The following is a 17,690-nucleotide window of genomic DNA, read 5'->3' on the forward strand; positions in this document are numbered from 1 at the left end:
CCATAGGGTTGAACCTGTTTCAACTTTTGCCACAATGCACCCTGGCAACAAAAAAAAATTCTCTCGTATGCCCAGTGGTGGAGGACATATCAGTAATAAACAAATATAAAAAATGTAAATCTGAAAAGTAAGTTCAATAAATGTATTGTGGGTAAAAAATACAACTAGACTTACTGTACCTCTGAAATTAATAAAGGGAAAAGCTTGAGAAAGTACCTTGAATTTCCATTTAAGCTCAGTACTTGAGTGAATTATACTGCAGATGTCAACCCATGTAGTTCCACTAAGTTTCACTGCAGCATATTTGAGTCACTGTGGAGAGTTCTGTGACTCAGCAAGAGGAACTAGCACTGTTTCATGATTGATGAGAGCGGTGTGATATGACAATGTATATATGTTGTGTGACGATAGAAAAAAAAAATGTCTCCAATATTACTAGAAAAGACTATCAGAGAATACTATTACAATAAATCTGAATATTATTAGAGAATATTATTAGATATGATATGCAGTAGAGTGGACTGACAGGTTGTCACTTGTCAGGAAAAAGTTCATGTGCGACATGATGAAAATTAAAAATACTCAATACTACTACAAAGTCATGGCATGGATTGAGGTTTCTTAAAGGGGCAGTAAGTGATTTTGGTTGGAGCATGTCTGTTTTTGTTGTTTTTGTGATTTTACTGCTTTGGCCGGGCCGCGAATCCCCAAGCTCGGGTATAGGAGACCGACGCGCTAACCACTAGGCCAAAACCGTGGAGTTGGAGTGCCACCCGCCGGCACGTCTCTTACGGTGTCGACGAGTGATGTTTACAAACTGCACCTGCAGTGTTGTGAGGTGCGGCCTGCACCATTTTTTTTGTTTTCGATTTACAGAGCCAGGGCTGAGCCAAAAACCTGGATATTTCTTTTCGGCTCGCACACAGAGCCGACAGTTAACGGACCGTGGGGAAATAAATCCCAGATTTTTACGAAACCTGTTTTGCTTTAGAATGGCGTGCTGCCTCCTTTAATTCAACGGGGGATAAAAAAGGTCCCAATCCACCCGTGGGTCAATTGTTACTCATGCCGTCGTACTTACATACTGAAATTCTACACCTGAATCAACATACCACCCCAACTCCACGACTAAGAGGGCCAAAGATGCGGCTTCCTTGGCTGTTCATTGTTGGGGATCTTTGAAAAGAAAAGTGGGGGGTGGAAGAGCGAGCAGCGGTGAAGGAGTGGGACTCCCAAAGGTGGCGTCCCGGATGCTGAGAGGCCTCAGAGGACCCTGGGATGATTGTCTATGACCTTCCCCCTCTCCTTGCACCATTCAAGGGCATTGTGTGTGTGTGTGTGTGTGTGTGTGTGTGTGTGTGTGTCTTTAAGCACTTCAGCATCACATTGTGCCACGGCGATGTGTTTTATTTGTTTGTGAGTAGCTGTTTAAGGACTCTTAACACTGAGGCTCTCTCAGGCTTTAGAGTGTGTGTTTGTGTGTGTAATGGTTTGTCTGACAAGTGCTAATAATTCCCCCCCTCTGGATTCAAGAGACACAAACCTTCTTATTTAAACAGCTCCTGCATCTCTTTTCCAACAGATGCCCTTAATTTCAGTAAACCAACATTTCATGTATATTTCAGCAGCTGCACCAGGAGGCAGACGACTCAGCCGGCGAGGAGGGGCAGAGCAAAAACACACATTAAAAACACAGAGTGGAACAGAGGAGCACCAGATTAGTCCTCATTATGCAACATTAATCATCTTTAATCTCTTTTTAATCCAATATCTTTACCTCACCTTATTAACGAGCCATACGTAAAGGCTGGATTAGACTGGAAATACTGTGAGACTGTGAGAGGGGAAAGGGGGGAAAGAGATGGATGGATGGAAGGATGGCAGGAAGGGGAGGTGAAGGAGAGAGAAAAAGGAGTCACGGAGAACGAGCAGCGATGGAGAAATACTCAGCGGAATTTTTAGATTATTAGAGCCCGTCACAGTATTTTAATATTACTCTCTCGTGCAGTTCTGGGCCCATATTATCAACATCTCACAATCGCTGGCAGGAAACCTGAGATCAAAATCCTCAAATTGACCTGTCGATGAGATTGAGAGTTACTTATGGAGCTTCCCGTTTCATGACCATTTCGGCCATGACGTCTATCCTGATGACCCACGGCTGAGACGATGCTGAAATCCAAAAACAACCCCAATTAGAATCAATGCCCAGGTTTTATACCGTACAAGTAGTCGTCAGTTGATCACATACAGCTCGGTAAAACTAAGAGCATCTAGTCTAGGTAACGAATATTACGGGAATATAATTTGAATAAAAATATTAATATTATTCAGTGTATTTGTAGTCATTTCTTAAAGGTGGGTTAGGGTTATACCCAGGGCCGCAGCTTAATTCACTGCTGATTGCTGATTGAGCTTTGTTGAGACGTGTACTGGAGATGAAGAGTAATCCAACCTTTGCTGAGGATTTAGAACATAATGCATTTATTTTGTGTCCCTCACTCCCCAATACTTTTTCATACAGAAAATGACTGTCACTGTAAATGACGCACAGAAAGCAGCATCGCCTTTGATCGCCGGCATAAACTTTTAACGTTCTCCGGCCCCCTACTGCTCAGGAGGGGTGTACACAAGAAAATACACAAATCACATATAGAATATGGCTCCCACAAACGTGGTTTTCCTTACCCTGGTTCTGAGAAAGAGAGAGCGAGCGGGAGACACATACATACACAAAGAGAGAGAGAGAGAGAATGTGCACCAAAAAAAAAACTGCCCTTCAGATGATGTTTTCACGTCTCTATGACATATCCTACTGATATAGAAATTGCAACTCTCATAAAAGGTGAACTGTTAATTTTAATAAAAATGAATTTCATTAAAAATGTAATTCGTAAAAGATTCAACATTGCATATATTTAAAATTTATTTTGAATATTAAAAATAATTGGAATGGGAATCATTAGAGGGTTTGAAGGTTATGATGTGCAGTTAGTGTTGTGACTGTTCCAGAGACGAGTTGAACCAACCTGATGGTCAGTTTGGAGGGCTGCAGTTTGAGCTGCTGTTGAATTCTGTTGCATCATCCTGACAGGTGTTTCTATAATTTGTCCCAATGAGGAAGTGAAAAAAAAAATCTCTGTATAATGCAATCCAATGCAAACACATATACAGGTTGCACGGCCACACAGGTCTATGTGCTTATTCCCACCATTAGAATTTATATTGCTCAGGTCGTGGTCGGACAGAGCTGTGCTGAAGGTCACCCGACTTCATGAACCAACAAAAATATTGATTTTGACATTGATATGATCTCTTCCACCCAAACAGATGCTGCAAAACTAATCAGAGGGACACGCAGCTGTCAGTCAACCACAACCTGCACACGCTCACACAGTCCTCAGATGACGTACGTGTAGGAGCTTTGAAGAAAATAGTGAAAATTACTTTTTAAGCGTCTGTGGCAAACATCCTTGTCACCCAACAAACACCAATGTCTGATTAACAGGACAACAATATTCAAAATCACAACAAAGTCATGAATTCTAATATTACAATACGTTTGTTTTTTTTCTCTTGGTTACCAAAGAGACTGCTGCCTTACATCACTTCCACACTTTTTATCAACCTTTATATTAGGTACCTGAATAAACTGATAAATCATGGACATGGTGTATTTTTCACAGCAGTAATCAAAGCACACATGAGCTGTAATTAGGGTTTGTTAAAACGCGATGAAAATTGCAGACGCAAAGTTATTTATTGTAATTTTCTTTGCTGCCCATATCATTTTCATAGCCATATAATATCTGTAATTTAGATGAGAAATAATAGCGCACTGTTATACTTGTCTGAAAAGGTCACTACATCAACACGGGCAATTATACACAGGAAGAAGAACAAGAGAGTTTTCTTCTGTTCATCTGGTCAAGCGTGTCTCAAATCCCCTTTACTCAAGTAATGCTTGGTTATACACGCAACGGCAAATTCCAACAAACGGGAGGCTGGAGCACAATAGAGGAAGTTTTATTTGCTGCCGGCAGAACTTAGTGCCGTCTCAAGACGAGCTTTAATAAACAAAAGATCAATAGTTCAAGCCTGCAGCGTTGGAATTTATAGTGACCAAAATGAGTGCTGCATTCGGACAAAAAAGTTACTTGATGAATGATGCTTGATCTTGGCGAATGAGAGCTGTAGTGGATTTAAATTCTGCTTCTCCGCAAACGCAACAGTGTGGCTATAACGGTATTTACGTGCATGTTATGCATTCTTAAGCTATCCATACAAAGTGCTAGACACGAGGGGATGAACTTCAACTTCATAGTTCAAGTTTTCAATTGAGAACAGAGATGTTTTACCTCAACACACGATGTACTGACAAACACCCACAGTATGTGCAACTCAACAGCAGCAAAAAGCACTTGAAGACCCCCCCCCCCGTCACTTTTTAAAGTATATAAAAATCTCCTATATCTAAAAATCTCCTATGCCTAATATTTTGTCTAACATTGTTTACCCCCCCAAATAAGTTAAAAAAAAACCCTCTGAAATTGGTCTGGACACCATCCACTCTCTCTCCCTTATTGAGGAATTCTGAGACTATAAATATTCATGATATGCAAATAACACAGGCCCCGCCCACCACAGCTGCTCGCACTAGGTTGACCGGTGGAAGAATTCCTAATGCTGATGCTAACTGTCTACTGACACAATTGCCATCCTCTCATCGATGCGCTGCATTGCGTGCACTGGAAGTTTCAAGTTTCTTTGCCTTTATTTGCATATTCGACAGCGATTCGTTTTCTGTATTTGTGACATAACAAATCAGGCTTGCCAGGATTCGTTTGACTTTCAAATTGCAGAGAAGCGCACAGAAATATCCTACTCCAGGACAGGAATGTTTGGTGCACCTCGCTGTGGTGAACATGGTATTTTCCCTACCACTATACAGTTTGCTTTTCAATTACCCTTCACGCTAACCTGTGTTACATGCGTATCATTTTAGATATGTAACAATATCAGGTATTACTACACGGCCCTATGCTAAACAGATACTGTGGTCCAATCGTTTTCAGACTTGGTGTGCCGAGAAAGATCTGGGCACCAATTTTAAAACTGCATGGTGAACTCCCTCGGCTCTGTGTTGCCACAGATCTGTAAAGATGATCTTCTCCAGACGGTTTCATGAAGACACGTCTGGATACAGAAGAAATGTGTGCTAAAGGAGCTGAGGATGGAATACTGACCATTTGTAGAAGATGACACCGGAATAGTCTCCTCAAGGCCAACAGCAATGAACATTGCCCTTTGTATTGAAGAACAGATTGTTCTGGATGATATATATTTGACTTCACAGCTGCCTTTGCCGTCTTTTTGAATTTTTTTCTCATCCGCAGTCGCCAAGTGCTTGCTCATTGTGGGGTTTGCTGGGTTTTCCCTGTAATATTGTAATATTGACCTCACTATGTAAAGTGCCTCGAGACAATGTATGTTGTGATGTGGCGCTATACAAATAAAATTGAATTGAATTGAATTAAATAAGCCGCCACTGAGAAAATCTAAACTAACCAGTGCTTGCGAAGCACCTAGAGATGTAATGGTATGGAAATTTAACATCATGGTTATAGTAACCAAAAATGATCACGGTTATCAGTATTATAACGGTTTGTTTAAAATATAAACCTTACTGCGGCTGCATTGCAGACACAAAAATCTTATCTTGTGCAGAGATGTGCCTCTGTTTGTTTCTGCTTTACGACATAACGGCCACGAAACAATCAGATTTTAGAATAAAACAAAAGACTTTTATTTCCTTGATTCAATTATCTGTCCTCACTCCGCATTCACTCTATAGCTCGCTCGACCATCTACTCTCTCTAGACGCGCAAAAGTGGAAACTTCTGCACGTCGCCTAACCCCGACAACACATAGCTCTCGCGACTGACTGATTCTCAGAGCATGATAGCAACATAAAAAGAATGGCTCCCAAGTGCCACTCGGATCCACAACAACCCCACTTTGGGTGCTGCTCTTGCGTCTGGGAGACTGTTGTTAACTGAGCTGGACGGTATTTTTTGTGCTAATCGACCGTGGTTATCAACAGCGCGGTTTTATTTATAATTCAAACTTGAAGCGGTAAAACTAGCCATCGGGAATTTCACTGTGGTTTACCGTGAAACAGGGTTCATCCGTAGAAGCACCGCCGGACAAAAACTCAAATCACGTGTGAATCGTTCCTTACAAATGTGAATAATAACCCCAATGAGTAAGCATGATTCCACCTTCGTTGGTGTTGCTTCTGTGTCGCTGGGCGACCATTATGCAAAATGTCACATAAGAACTACATTTCTTGGGGTCAGAATGCTTTGATGTCAATTATTTTTTTTTCTGTCGCCATGTGTTTATTTTATGACACTTTTCCAGGAATATGTATCAACCGTTTTATAAAAGCCAAGAGGCTGCTCAAAAATCACTGTAAACCACGGCCTCTCGGGGCTTATTGCTTTAATAAAACCTTGCAACATGAGTTGCTACCTGCGATTCCATGGCAACAGAACCATTGGTGTATTCACCTGGCTGCCCCTGCTGTTCCCTCTGTTTAAGGCAGGTTCGGAAAGAAAAACAATGTGTATGCATAAAACTCTTCCAAAAGATGTGAAAAATATTTTACTTGTTAGATCTGGCTCTAGAGTCAAGATGAAATGTGTAAGAGAATGCGTTTCAGATAATGAAGAATCCTAAAAGGGGGGTGTCGTGCTGAGGCACAGCAGCAGTGAACGCTTTGGACCAAAACTGGAGACAAAATACAAAACAGCATAAACTCAATGAGAACCAATGAATAGGTGGAAGAAAAGAAGGAAATAATGCAGTCAATTCAAGGTGTGAAGTAAGTGTTTGTGTGTGTGTGTGGGGGGGGGGATATACAATCCTGAACATGTGCCTGTTGTCCTCCGTCATTCAGCTTCTGCTGCCTGTCGACACCGCCGACACATCTCACCCAGCCTCTGAGTCACAGCTACCTGCCTCTGCGTGGGTGACAGAGGAACCAGAAGTAAGGCGAAGGCGGACAAAAAGGAGAGACGCAGCGGAGTAGACGACGGATTGAAGACTAAAGTATTGTCTCTACCGGGTAAGAGATAGAGCAAATGTCTTTTTCTTACAGTGTGGCCTCACTGAACTGAACACCTAAACCTTAGAATGGGCATCATGGGAATTTTATCTGTACACTGACATTGATGAAATCCTATGCTGTTGGTGCTCTGCACTAATATCAATAATCCTCCGTAATTTCTCAAGAGAGGATTGTGAAGAAGAGAATGTGAACACAGTGATAACCTATCTTTACTCCTGGAAGAAACCATAATACTTTTAGTTGACTGTAGAGTAGCAATTACTACGAGGAACCAACACAATTGCATTCTAGCCATTTACAATTTGAGACAGTGGTGTTCTGCAAGTGAAAATCCCATTCATATTCTCCATTGACATTTTGATTATTCGCCATAATATCGTCACCATCCAAGGTAGACTTACTACAAGCTATGAGGTTGTGAAACGATGGTAAATGCACCTGTAGAAGCTACACGTCTGTATGAAATCAACCTTGTTTTAATTGAGAAATACTACACTACCCACAATCCTAAAGTGTAGCATCAACGTCTATGATTAGTGGAGATCGCAGTTACCATGGAACCGCTTACTAAATCAGTGAAGTTCATGTCGGCTAGTGATGCTGCGTTCCATTAAACTCGAAGCTCGGGCGTTGGATTGTTGTTTCATTATACCCCAGAACTCGAAATTACAGACCTCTGACTCGGAGGTTGCAACTCCAACGCCTTCTCGAGTCGGAATTCTGACTCAGAGGAACCCCACCATACCCAAACTTCTGTGCTCCGCGTACCGATTTCCGAGATGTAATGGAACGCAGCATGAGTTACTGGTAGCCGCTGCCACCTCTGAACTCTAAACTGTCGGTTGGAAGTCGTTGGAAATGCATTCGCAATTGCTTATGGGAGTAGTTCCTTCATGCTTAAAATAATTATGTACACGGTCTAGTACATTTGCTTTTTTTTCCATTATCAATTAATGTTTTGCTCCGAATAAAACGTTTAATGGTGACGATTCATCTCATAGCTTATTGGCTGAGGTTCCAGGCTTAAAACTTATAAATCCTTATATAGAGATAAGGATTTTAAAATGGGCAGTGACTGTTGCGCTCTATTTTGGGCAGTGGTGAAAGAAGTTCTCCAATCATTTACTCATGTAGTTCTACTTTGATAAAAATGACATGGGTAATACCAGCATAATTAGAATACCCAAAGGGAAAGTGCTCCTCTTGCGGAACGGGGCCCTGAGTCCCCATTGTCCTAAACGATTTTTTTAGTAAATGCACAGGCTAGGATTTTATGCAGATAAGTTTTGTACCAGTTATGCTTGCTTTCTCCTCCAGACAGGGGTTCACATGTGAGGAGAAGCGAGGTGTATGTGCAAATGTAGTTGTTCGGAAAACCCGTCGCACGTCAGACTTAAGTAAATGTTAAAGCCATAGATTTGCGACATTTCGATTGTCCTATGAATCGGTCTGAATGTCAGAGGAAGCCAGTGCTGGCTCACAATAACATTAGTGTTTAAGGCCCCAAGCTTACTGATAGTGGTGGTGATGCTTTTCTTAAGTTTTCATCTGACCACAAGTGTTACCTTGACTTGAGGTCGACCTGTCATGCGATTTCTTGTCATCTGAGATGTACCTCGTTTGAACGGGGACGGGGGGGGGGGACGGGGGGGGGTGGACAGGCTTCCGAAATGTATTCAGTGATGGCCCCATTGGGTTTTCACAATTTCAGTTGCACTCTCCTCTGTTCAGTCAATTGGTTGGGTCCGTCATATTTATTCGAGGTAGCAGTGTCGCTCCGGGGGATGATAATGTCAGTCTTTCAGTCAGTCTGTTTGGTCCCGTCTGACGGGATTTGACTGTTGGATGGATTGTCATGGTGGAATTTTAGTTCTGACATTCATGGTCCCCAGAGGATGAAGCCTACTGACTTGGCGAAATTTCTCAACAACTGTGGGACATATTCTTATGACTGGGCCCATCCTCTGAATTTTCCTCTTTAAGTTTTAAAATGCATTAAAATTTGAGCTTTTTTCTTTCTTTTTAACCTCAGTCAATGGTATCAATCAGTCGCCCTGTCAGCCCATTCAAAAATACTGTATATTATGGAGATCATATGCTGTTGGGCAAAGAAATAACCAGACCCGTTCCCCTTTGAAATTCTTACACAGAAAAACAAGAAGAAAGAAAAACCCTGTTCCCCTTGGTAGGAAAATACATGAAAGCTGCAGAGAGTCAAGAAGACATATTGTCTTAAGTAGGGAAATGACAAACTCGGGGCATGTGCACCTTTTCGTGAGAGAAACAATAAAATGTGAGGACGGATTGGGGGAGGTTAGCGATGTCGTTCACCATTATTCACCGACTTGACAGACTGGCACTGGACTGGAGCGGCCTCGCCCGGCTCTCCTTCACCTCCTCTGACAGGGTTCAGATGTTCACCGTCGGCAGCCGCTGAACTTATGATTTTACCCAGAATCCTCTGCACCTCGTTTAATATGCCTGGTACCGTTTAAGGCAGCGTTTGATAATGTCTGAGGAGACATCGCTTGGAGTGCCTTGTTCTTTAAATCTTTTTTTCTGCCTTACACTCAGGTCGTTCAGGTCATTCCTCTCTCTCTCTCTCTCTCTCTCTCTCTCTTTCTCTCTCTCTCTCTTTTATTGAGAAGCAGAGTGGATACATGAAAAGTCTGGAACAGCAACATGATTCCACTCATCTATAAATATCTACTGCGCTTTATTATTTGGCACGTTACCCTTTTGTCCCGGCCCTGTAGAATGATGAAACTGGTTTTCCAGTGATCTGATTGGTCAGTTGTTGGGCCGGTGACAGGTTTTGATCTCTTATCTTGAACTTAACCTGCGCCAGAGCAGGTTAGTCGTTCAGAGAACCAGCTTCATAAAACGAAGTCCGTATTCCAGGAATCAGGTTGAACAAACTCTGAACCTAAACCTGAACTCTGAGTTGATCTACTCTGAGATGGGAAACTCTGAGTTTTTGGATCAAGAACAGCTGTTCTGAGTTAATAAGTTCAAATCTGATTATTTCCACACTGAGTTACACTCGTGGCTGACCACTTTACTACTACATACTATCACCATGGCAACTGAGGTGAAAACAAGGTCCTCCTACGTCACGCCGTTAGAGTTGGAGATACTACTTCGTGCTTATGGAGTAAATAAGCTAATTCTGAGAAAGCGGAGCAGCTGCAAAGGAGACAGTTGGCATGGCAGGCAATTACTGCCCGAGTCAACACGTAAGACTGAATGAGTTACAACATTTTGATATTTTCTTTGTCGTTTGATTTGTAGCACGTAGGTTTAATGGTTAGTGACACTGTCCGGTGGCCGGTGTGGCCTGAAAAATGTGCAATGCTATATGTGATATAATTATTTTGAATTTTGGTGCAATCCCACAGGCACAAACATAACGTGGCTGCAGCAGGAAATTGATTATAAGAACATAGTGAAGATAGGTAAAGCATATGGTTTTAATCAGATTCCACATGTTAAACAAAGAAAATATGAAAGAGCAAAGCAAATAATTTGCTTGTCCGAGATATCAAAATGCTGGAAATAAGGCCGGAGAATATTGTTCAGTTATGTGAATATGTTATGTACTTGAAAAATGGTCAAGTGCTGTAGTCATCGGGGAATGAAAGCATCTATACGAGGTCTCTAAATCCTCTCACGACGCGAGGCTACTGAATTAATTGGGCTTCCATATCGATCGGTGACAAGGAAAGGACGCCAAACTTTTTGACCACTAGATCAGCTTCAGGAAAAGGGAGGGTTAACAAACTCAGAGTTTTAGTAAAATCTGCTTTCTGGAATACTGTACACCCCAGGCCTCCGGGCTCAGGGTCCACAACAAACTAACTAACAAAACAAACTGTTCACATATCCTGCTTTGTGCATAGGGACATAGGATATAAAATATTCAAATTGTTAGGCTCCATGAAGAATGATGATGCCTCGGGATCTGCCTCAGCTCAGCAGGTGATTGATCGATCGTGTATTATGTTCACTTTGCAGGAAGTAATCAGAGCGGTGGGTTTCAGGGATGAAAACTAAAACAAAACAAAACAAAACGGGGTGGAGTTGTCAAAACCCAATCTTCCCAAGTAACTTTCTCTTACGCAGTGTGTGTGTGTGTGTGTGTGTGTGTGTGTGTGTGTGTGTGTGTGTGTGTGTGTGACCGAATGTGTGACCAAAATCATTTCCTGCTGAATTTCTGATTCAATACTTGAAATTGAAATTGGGTAAATGTCAAGCAACAAATATTAGGATACAACAGGGAATCTCAGGCCCTATAACCGCAGCCGAGTGGAACTGTATTGATTTGGCTTCTGAAATGTATTGATAGTTTATTGTATGGCATCGTGGTCACCACCTGAGCAGACCAACGTCCTGGAGGAAAACCCCGCATTTTCACGTTGAACCAGGGGAAACGGAGATTATGTCAGAAGCACAATATCCTCCACAATAGCGCCACAGAATTACGATTCCTCTCCCTAACTGGTTTCCTGAATCGATTTGATTCCGATTCACAAGGTTCCGATTCGATATCAATTCATTTAGAGATATTTCAGTTTCATTACCAATTCTGCCTGGTGAGATTTTACCAGAACTAATGTTGCAAATTGCACAAGGATGGATGTCTCTCTAACGTCGTGCATTATTAAAAATGTGAATGTTTAGATTAAAAATTGACCCCAAAGCAGTTACATGGATGCACTTTTTATCTAACATGACCGACACACAACAGAAGCCAACAATTCAACACTACTTCAAAAAAGGACACAATATTTGAACAGTTCCACCGGGTCACCACATCAATCGCTATAAAGGACAAAAAAATATCATAAGTATTAACAAATGCACGAATAAATAATTATATACACAAATAAATGAATAAATAAATGCAATTTGCGAATAAAGCAAATGATAGGAAGGAAATAGCATATATTAAAAGATTGATTTAAGGAATGAATGAATCGATATCTGTCGATATCTCAGCCCTAGATATAAGGGGAACCACGAAAAACTTGTGCCATACATTTTTTAAGTATATGTACTGTATAATCAAGAGAAAAAATGCTGTTCTTCCTTGTCTAGCTCGCTCTCTCGTCTGCTAATAAATAATTCAACCCTTTTCAGAATTAATTTTCTCTCAGTGCGAGTCCCCCTGCTCTGTTCCCCTGTTTAACTTCACCCCCTCCCCCTCTCAGACTGAGGCTGCCTCTTATCCAACAGACTAACACACATCAGCTGTGCTAGAGGAAGCGCTCCGTGTGTGTGTGTGTGTGTGTGTGTGTGTGTGTGCCCACTATCCATAGGTCGAACATGTGTGTGATTAAGTCTGGGTCCAAGCTTTTGCACGAGTATGTGTAGACGTACGCAGAGCATCCCTGCAGGCTTGTGTTGATGCTGTATAGTGTATTATCCTAATCACCCCCACACAAATACACACATGCACACACACACACACACTTTTCTTTTGTCCAATCTATCTATCTTTTCTCTGTCTGTCTGTCCATCCGTCCGTGTTTACCTTCCTCCGCTCCGATCCGGCCCTGTGTGTCCCCCGGTGACCAGCGGAGCAGAGAAATTGCCTGTTATCTAGGGGGGTCGATTCTTCACGGGGTCCCGTAAATTGCTTTGTATTGACACCCTGTCAGCGTTGGGATCCTCGTGTTAACCCCCCGGACCTGCCCCTCAGGTGGGGGGACTCTGCTCCACACGAGCCCGAGCCTCTGCTGTCCTTCTCCGTATGTGGACTCCCACCCACTGGCTACTTCAGCATGCGGCCTGCGAGGCTCATCAACATAAATTAGAATATCTTAAACCGTTTGAATGCCCGTTCGAGAGAGGCTGAGTGAAGCCAGCAGATAATTCAGAAGGACGTCCGAGGTGTATGACCCCCTCCACAGCCACAGAACCTCCTCCTAATCTTGTGGGAGGCATTTCATCAAAATCCATCATATTAGGATGACAGCTACGGTGGCCATGAGGGCTCACACGGCCCACGGAGGGTGTGACAGATGTGATTGGGAGCCACCCACACGGTGACGGACAGGAGACGTTTCTGGTTAGCTTTGGAGCTGTCACCTTTGACAGGCGCCCCCCTCTCCTAAAATTATGAAACCGCGCGCTTGTGGCCATTAGTCGGGCCAGTGTGCTGTCACTGTGACGTCTACATTTCTTGGCTTCTGCATGTGGATGAGCAGTTTAGGTGAGAAAAGTTGGGGACTGTTGTGCCAACCTTATACACTCACCGGTTACTTTATTAGGTACACCTGTTCAATTGCTTGTTAACACAAATAGCTAATCAGCCAATCACATGGCTGCAATAAAATGCATTTAGGCATGTGGAGGTGGTCAAGACAACTTGCTGAAGTTCAAACCGGGCATCAGAATGGGGAAGAAAGGGGATTTAAGTGGCTTTGAACGTGGTATGGTTGTTGGTGCCAGACGGGCTGGTCTGAGTATTTCAGAAACTGTTGATCTACTGGGATTTTCACGCACAACCATCTCTAGGGTTTACAGAGTATGGTCCGAAAAAGAGAAAATATCCAGTGAGCGGCAGTTGTGTGGACGAAAATGCCTTGTTGATGTGAGAGGTCAGAGGAGAATGGGCAGACTGGTTCGAGATGATAGATAGGCAACAGTAACTCAAATAACCACTCATTACAACCAAGGAATGCAGAATACCATCTCTGAATGCACAAGACGTCGAACATTGAAGAAGATGGGCTACAGCAGCAGAAGACCACACCGGATGCCACTCCTGTCAGCTAAGAACAGGAAACTGAGACTACAGTTCACACAGGCTCACCAAAATTGGACAATAGAAGATTGGAAAAACGTTGCCTGGTCTGACGAGTCTCGATTGCAGCTGCGACATTCGGATGGTATTGTCAGAATTTGGCGTTAACAACATGAAAGCATGGAATGGTGTGGGGGATATTTTCTGGGCACACTTTGGGCCCCTTAGTACAAATTGAACATCATTTAAATGCCACAGCCTACCTGAGTATTGTTGCTGACCATGTCCACCCCTTTATGACCATAGTGTACCCATCTTCTGACTTCTGTCACAAAGCTCGTATCATCTCAAACTGGTTTCTTGAACATGACAATGAGTTCACTGTACTTCAATGGCCTCCACAGTCACCAGATCTCAATCCAATAGAGCACCTTTGGGATGTGGTGGAACGGGAGATTTGCATCATAGATGTGCAGCCGACAAATCTGCAGCAACTGCGTGATGCTATCATGTCAATATGGACCAAAATCTCTATGGAATGTTTCCAACACCTTGTTGAAAGTATGCCATGAAGAATTAAGGCAGTTCTGAAGGCAAAAGGGGGTCCAAACTTTAGTAGCAAGGTGTACCTAATCAAGTGGCTGGTGAGTGTATTTTCTTTGCTGGGAGGCAAGTCTTTGCTTGCTTAGGATGTTTTTTTCAATGCTACTGTAGATATTCTATGCGATATTATTTCAGCATAGGTAAATACAAATATTGTTTTTTATATAAGAAAAATAGAGCCCGACGGATATGGATATTAGGGAGTACACGATCAGACAATATATTTGTGTGTGTGTTTATATATATATATATATATATATATATATATGTATGTGTGTGTGTGTATATGTGTGTGTGTTTGTGTGTGTGTGTGTGTATGTGTGTGTGCATCTGTGTAATTGTGGCTTGATACATGTTTAACCATAAACCAAATACATATAACTTGAATTAAGAAAATAAACACAATTTATTTAATGTAAAATATAAACATGAATGCACATTTTTTTTCTGCATTGTTTACTCTGTACAATACAATATTTCATATCGGTAAACATAACCGACAATGTTTAACATTTTTGAGTGCACTCTGCCATATTAGAGACACAGTTTCAGATAATCCATACCTTATTGTGTGTGGCATTTCGGTAATGATCATATTTTTTGTTATCTATCGCCCGACCTATACAACAATACAATCTGCAGCCATTGTATTTGTTTAGTTCTAGTTCAGTGCGATAAGCAGTTTTCTGCTGCTTGCATCACATCAGCAAAAACTCACATCAGCAAAACTGTAATAAAATGATCAAATGGTTATGATATGATTCCACTGAAAGCTGATTCAGTTTATCTTTGCAAATGACCGTTAATGTATTGGTAAATGAATGTTAATCTGCTTTGTTCTTTTCCATTTTCACCCTTTTGTCCACACTGTCATTTACGTTACTTTTTTGCTTACAGTGTTATTAATCTTACTATTTTATTATCTTTCAAAACTGCTTGTTGAGCTCCTCCAGCAAAGGGATTTCCCTGTGGGGATCCTTCTGATTCCGATTATGAAATGATATTGCATCATTCCCCTGCCATTCAAACTTTTGTTTTTCTGAAATGAATGTTTATCAAGAAAGCTCTTAAGTAGCCGTTTTAAATTTAGTCTTCACTAAATGAAAGTAGAACCACAAAGCATTCCCATCCTGTGTATGCAACATTAAGAGGGTGCCATGTGGGAGGTGGAGTGGGTCCACTAAAGCTTCTCCCCAATGAACACTGGGACATCATCCAAACCTCCCACCACACTCTGTCTCTGACTGTTACTCGGCTGCCCAGTTCAGCGCTGGTTCAGCGTTGCACTCTGCAGCAGAGTGTGTGTGTGTGTGTGTGTGTGTGTGTGTGTGTGTGTGTGTGTGTGAGTGAGAGAGTCTCAGAGAGATGGATTCAGGAGGAGGTGAGAGGTAGAAAGTGTGTAATGTGTTGTGATAGGAAACCCACTGGGAATGGCATGAGAAGCTCTGCATATCTCATTACTCTCACACACACACACACACACACACACACACACACACACACCACATACACACCAGCTGGCCCGGTCCCTCACTTTTGGTGTTTGCCTGTGTGAGTGTGTCTGCTGTGAAGTGCTGTGAGCCCAGGTGGTTCCACCAAATCCCAAGGACACCCTCGAGGAGCGCCCACCATCTTCTGTCCCTCCACCACCACCACCACCACCACCACCACCCCCCCGAGAGAGGCAGAATCACAGAATGTGTGCGTCGGGCTAAAAGTCCTCGCAAGATTTGAAAGCAGAGAACATAGGGAAAGAGAAGAGAAGAGGTGAGTTGTTGTGGTTTGGATCTTAGAATTCAGATTAGTTCTAAATTGGTGTAAATATTAGGAATAAAAAACAGGTGAATGTGTGACAGGGACTACACGATCGGCCGGTGTGCGATGTGCAAGCTGAGTGAAGTCAGTGAAGAGAGAGACTGTAAAGATAAATATGTCAGACTGACACAGATTAAAAAATAGAGGTCAAGTAAAGAGAAGTGGCTCCTCTTTGATGTGAGCCATTTGTCTCCGTTTTTCCTCGACACTCTCCTCTGCCTTCTGTCTGGATGTTGTCACAGGCCACACACTACCTGAATAAAGGAAATAGGTAAATGCAGGTGCACGCAAGGACGCACACACTCGGCATGTGGTTGTAGTGAATTTGTTCAGAACAATGAGGTATTATAGGTCAGAAAAGGCAAAGCTTATGGAGGCTCTGTGCAGCGTAATGAACAATGTGTGTTGCGTAGAATTGCTGTTGCTTGGGGAGAGGGACTGGAGCTTCAAGTGTAAATCTGGGAGCAATGCTCGGAAACAGTGGCAGTGCTTTCAAAAAAGAATGAAATAACGGAGACAATGGTGAGGGAAATCCTTTACCACAGACAATGGCAGTGATTGTGCACAGGTCAGCGGAAGACTGACACTCTCCTAGTCCGCGCAGCACAACACGCTGCAGTTCAACAACATGCAGATACGTCCTCAACAACCCATGAAGTCGCACCACGTCTTTGCACATTTTCACATCTTTGAATCACATTCTGATGCCATTATTTACATGACTAAGGTAAAAAGGATCAAGCCTTACTTTAAAGCTTCAATTATTTCATTTGTTTTTTTAGAACACGCCGTTGACATTTTCTAGATTCCACTCGCGCTCTGGCAGTAGCACGATACCTTTCATTCCCCAGACGTCGTCGTCTGACCCGGAGCTCCTGCGCTTAAACAGTGGCTGTCCATCATGGTTAGCTTCACTCAGGTGAATTAACTGGCGAGCTAATAATGATTCCACCCAGCCCAAGTCTGACCGGAATACTTGCAGTGAAAGTTGAAATGGTTTACTTTCAATTCAGTTTGTGGGGGATTTTTATATAACCCTTTATATATATATATATTTTTTAGAGATTTCCCAATACCGATTCCTGGACTTTGCATATCTGACGATACCGAGTACTGATGCGATACCAGTGGATTTAGAAGAAAACAAGAACCCAAGAACTTCTATTATATATTTTGACCAAGGGGCCAACTCTGAGGCTGAGAAATGAAGCCTATGCGGAAGTGCTATAAACGGCAGTAAACTAGATGTCCGCTCGAGGCTGGCTCCAAGAGCGAGCAAATCCCCATCGAGCCCCATGTTAAAATGCCCAACTTTACAGCAGAATTAAACATGTTGACAGCCTGGTTCAAAAACGGTTTTGGTCCCAATGGCTGAACTTTTTTTTATAACTC

The 17,690-nt window shown here is 42.4% G+C and overlaps 1 long non-coding RNA gene across 1 annotated transcript in view; it reads left to right on the forward strand.

Annotated features, from left to right (window-relative positions):
- The window catches only part of LOC118316897, a 94,736-nt gene that overhangs the window by 36,206 nt on the left and 40,840 nt on the right, over positions 1-17,690 (forward strand). The window contains exon 3 of the long non-coding RNA XR_004795284.2: positions 6,962-7,129. This is a non-coding gene — a long non-coding RNA (uncharacterized LOC118316897). The remainder of the gene's footprint in view (positions 1-6,961; positions 7,130-17,690) is intronic.

Source organism: Scophthalmus maximus, chromosome 3 (assembly GCF_022379125.1).
Source record: "Scophthalmus maximus strain ysfricsl-2021 chromosome 3, ASM2237912v1, whole genome shotgun sequence".
Classification (NCBI taxonomy): Eukaryota; Metazoa; Chordata; class Actinopteri; order Pleuronectiformes; family Scophthalmidae; genus Scophthalmus; species Scophthalmus maximus.